The sequence below is a fragment of the Oppia nitens genome, unplaced genomic scaffold, assembly GCF_028296485.1.
Source record: "Oppia nitens isolate AA-2021 unplaced genomic scaffold, nextdenovo-longstitch-racon4-pilon3 scaffold3_pilon_pilon_pilon, whole genome shotgun sequence".
NCBI classification, from domain to species: Eukaryota; Metazoa; Arthropoda; class Arachnida; order Sarcoptiformes; family Oppiidae; genus Oppia; species Oppia nitens.
The window spans coordinates 1882501-1887500 of NW_026533221.1; the positions used below are offsets into that span (position 1 = coordinate 1882501).

The 5000-nt window shown below is 23.6% G+C and overlaps 1 protein-coding gene across 1 annotated transcript in view; it reads left to right on the plus strand.

Moving 5' to 3' along the window:
* The first annotated feature begins 2619 nt into the window (after positions 1–2619).
* The window catches only part of LOC128958596 (zinc finger protein rotund-like), a 31965-nt gene continuing 29584 nt past the window's right edge, over positions 2620–5000 (plus strand). Inside the window, exon 1 of the mRNA XM_054304478.1 lies at positions 2620–2712. The gene's annotated coding sequence lies outside the window, so the exon portion shown is untranslated. The remainder of the gene's footprint in view (positions 2713–5000) is intronic.

Consider the following 5000-nt stretch of genomic DNA (forward strand, 5'->3'; position numbering starts at 1 on the left):
TTATAAACAGTATATATATACTGTACTTTTTATATATATATATATATAAACCATACATAACTTTGCCAGCGCTTAGAGATTACAATCATTTCACTTTAACAAAAAAATAAATAGTTTTTTAGTGTTGTTTTTGTTGCACTAAAAAAAAGGAGTAAAATGTATAAAACTTTTTTATTAATTATAAAAAGTGACGAATAAATTAGTTTTTATATATTTATATATATACTGTATATATAATATATATAATATTATTATTATTAAATAAACTCAATGTTATGACTGCGAAAAAAAAACTACAATATTATTAATAAAAACTTATATTACTTATGTTACAGTCATGTAATTGTTGTACAATATATTATATTAATAAATATATATATATATATCTGTGTTATATAATATTTTTAACTTTTTAACCCCTTTTATCAATTTTATTTTTATGATATGTACTGTATATAAAATATATATATAAACTTTTTTTTTTGATGATATAATGTAATAATCTATTTAAAGGTCTAACTGTGTGTCTGATTAACTGTACTGTATATATATATACTGTATATAATATAAATTATATAATAAGTTTTTTATGTCATACTTTAATATATAAATTTTTTATAAAAAAATATATTTATTTTTTTTTGTTTATAATGCAATTAATTGATCATTGATTATAGAATTTATTGACTGAAAAATCTAACCAATTTTTTTTGGTATCAAATTTTGTATTTTTTTTGTTGGTATCCAATAGTATGTCTATATATATATGATATAATATTTCTTTCTAATCATTATTTTTTATATACAGTATATTTTTTTGAATGTTAATCATTATCTGATACTACACTACACTTTTTTAACACAACATTTAATAATAACAACAAAAAATCAGTGTTTCTAACGCTGTATTTTATTTTAATCATTTTATAAATAATTATATTACACATATATATATATATATACAGTATATTAATATACTGTTTAATACATATACCGATATACTGTAAAAAAAATATAAATATATAAACTATTTTGACATTAATATTATTATTTATTTTTTTGCTACAAAATACCGATTGATTAAACGGTTTAACATTATTTTATTTTATTTTTTTTGAAAAATACAAACAAACAAAAAAAACATCATCTAATTTAATACATTTTATGAGCAAATATTTTTTTAAGAAATCAAATTATATATCAAATTGACGCCCAAATACTCACTCAGTTTAGAGGAACTGGATTTTTATTTAGTCATATATTCAATATATTAAATATTTATTTTTTTTCCTACTAAGAGATGTGTAATTCAAGTACTGTTTTTTGTTGTTGTTGTTGTTGATGACATTATATATATATATATACAGTATATATATATTATATATTAATATCAATATTACATATAAATAAATTAATTTGACTCTAAAAACAAAATTTTGATTTTTTTGATTTTGATTTTTCATAATTTTCATACATGTTAGCTCTTTCTCTCTCTCTCTCTCTCTCTCTCTCTCTCTCTCTCTCTCTCTCTCTCTCTCAGAATATTATTTAAAAATATTTTTGTTTAATATATCTATCATTTAGCCGTCAAATATGATTTTTTTTGGCCAAAATTTTGTTTGAATTGACAAATTCAATGCTAAAATAAATATTTCTCTATTAGATGTGGTATAAACATGTAATATACTCTGTATATTAAAATTTTGAAATAATTTTATTATGATTTAAAAAAAAAATTAAATAAAACTGTAACGAAAGTTATGGTATATATATACTGTATATGTTATGGTTTTAGCCACCGATGATATGGTTAGTCTGTACTTTCCGTCAGTAGTCGCGTCTGATTTCATTAATGATAGCCTTTTTATTTTTTTTAAAATAGTCAGTCGTCGTGTCCTCTAAGTCGTCGACACAACACACATATACCCTCTCTTTCTCTCTCTCTCTCTCTCTCTCTCTCTCTCTCTCTCTCTCTCTCTCTCAATACCCAACAACCCTTCATCGCAGTCTCTCTCTCTCTCTCTCTCTCTCTCTCTCTCTCTCTCACTCACTCACTCAATACCCAACAACCCTTCATCACTCTCTCTCTCTCTCTCTCTCTCTCTCTCTCTCTCTCTCTCTCTCTCTCTCTCTCTCTCTCTCTTTCATCTCTGGAGTAGTACTTGTTTTTTTTGGGTGAAAAACTTGCGATGAGTTTGTTTGAGAGTTTAGTTTAGTTTAGTTTTTGAGTTTATGTGTCTCTATCTATCTATCTTCTCAGTCAGTCTACTACTACAGCCAGCAGTATATCCTCAGAGTCTTAGTCTTTGAATTATTAGTATTTAGTTTTTTTTGGTTGAGAGAAGAAGTGGTGGTAAGTCATGCGCTGTTACTACCAGTGCTGAATCGGATGCGCCGTTATTTCAGAAGAGAGAGAGAGAGAAAAAAATAACTCCACTGAAAAAAAAACACAACATTAAGAGTCTTTAGATGTGTGTATGGTTTTTAAGGGTTTTGGATTTTTTTTTGGTTGGATTTTTTTGTTTATTTGTATATACAGTTTAATACCCAAAATATATATATACGAGTGAATTGCATTATGGCTGAAATGCCAGTGAATTATTTGATTAGTAGTTGGTTTGCACAGCTATTACACAATTAAAGACCCAAACTATAGCACACAGACTACAGACAACAACTATACATAAGAAGATTCAATTGATATCTGAAAAGGTAGGTCTACTCTACTGTACTACTACTCTATCACTACATATCATATGGCTTTCCCAATGCATTTATATATATATATATATTCATTGGCAATTATATTATTATTGTTGTTATTATTATTGCTGCTATAGTATAATATACATTGCTATACATTATATACACATATCTATGTGATGATCATTGATTGTTGTGTTATAAAGAGAGACACAAGTATTTAGTTTTAATGTACAAAATAAAAACTGACGGCAACTCTCTATTGCCATCGCTTTTTTCATATACACACACACTATATATATATATATACAGTATATACTGTATATTACACAACACTATCGCTATTTAATGTCAGCCTTTTTTTTAAAAAACAGTGAGTGAGTGTGTGAGTGAGTGAGTGAGTGAGTGAGTGCGTGCGTGCGTGTGTGTGTATGAGAGAGAGAGAGAGAGAGAGAGAGAGAGAGAAATATCGCTAAAAACTATTGATTTGCCTTTTTTGTCACAATTTTTTTGTTTTGTTTTGTTTGAAAACATACATTAAGATGCATATATATAATATATATATATAAGTTATATGTATAAGTTGTATATATATATATATATAACACTTAACGCCAAATTTATTCAACAACACATTATATACGGCTATTGCTTGATATTAATGTTTTTATTTTTTTATTTTATTCGGTAAACTTTTATTATTTATAAATTATTTTTTTTGTTGTTGATTAGATCTTTTATAAACCAATTTTGTAACCAATTAATTGAATTGTTATTTGTTTTTGTGTTGTCTCTGATTAAATTGTTTCCGCTTTTTGTGTCAATTATTATTATAATAGTTTTCTCCCAAAAAAAAAATAATTGATAAACAAATTTTTTATACAGTATATTGTAAACTAATAAATATATATAATTTAAAAATATTATTATTATACAGTAGAAAATATTTTATTTTATTTTTAAAAATTAAATTTATTATTATTATTTTGACATTTATTTTGAGATAATTTTTATTTAAAAAAAAATTTATAAATATATTATAATCGCATAACTAGTTTATGATAATATTGAGTACTAAACTTTGATAGTTATGAACTGATTTCTGATAATACAATTAATATATTTTGAAAAATATATTTATGTTTATCAGTATATATATATATAAAATGGTTTTTATTTGTTGAACAAAAATTTAATATTTAATTCTAACATTAATTGAATTGTATTTTTTTTTGTTAATTACAACTCATTAATTATATATATATTTTATTACTTATATTTTGGTTTTTTTAATATAAAATTTGCAAATTATTTAATCTAATATTAACAACAACAAGAAAATAGCGTTAAAAAAATTAATAAAATAAAAACATGTTTTTTAATATATATAACATTTAAATTAAATTACAATTTATTATCATTCATATATATATATACAGTACACAAAAAAATTAGTATTGAAAGCTAAGAATGCATTTATTATTATTAGTATTATTTAATATATTTTACAGGTATATAAAAAAATATTTCAATAATATTCCTATAATAATAAATGTCTTTTTTATTAACAGTTTGCATGTTATACCCAGTGTGTGTGTGTGTGTGTGTGTGTGTGTGTGTGTGTGTGTGTGTGTGTGTGTGTGTGTGTGTGTGTGTGTGTGTGTCTATGTATTGGTATGGCTATCCAAGGCTGTTCCCCACAGCACAGGTAGACCACAACGGCATCTAAATCTGTCGTTGATATGATTTTTGAATACCTTTTTAAAAAACTAAATGTTTTGAGAGAGAGAGAGAGAGAGAGAGAGAGAGAGAGAGAGAGAAACCTGTTATACATATAAACCTTGACTACACCTTTGATAAGAAGGCTTTCGTTTTTCTTGTTGTTGTTGTTGTTGTTGTTGTAGACGTTGTTGTAATTATATTATTAAGTGTTAGCTATAATATGTATAGTATTTTTTAATTTTTAAAAATCCTGTCTAACATATGATATAATTTATATCATATTATTATTATTAGATTACATGTGCATTCAATTCAATTCAACAACAAAAAAAAATATATGACTAATAACTTGTTTTATGATCAATGTCTCAATTTTTACATTTTGAAAGCACTTTATTTTTACTTTATATTATTATATAAGTATATACTGTATATTAAATAAATTTATATTAATATTATTATTAATCGCTAAGACTTTTATCACTTCTCTCTTATTTTTCAATATATATATTATTGAGAAAGACTTTTATTGTTTAATAATTTTATTTTTTTTAAAATTTTATTTTTGTTAATTT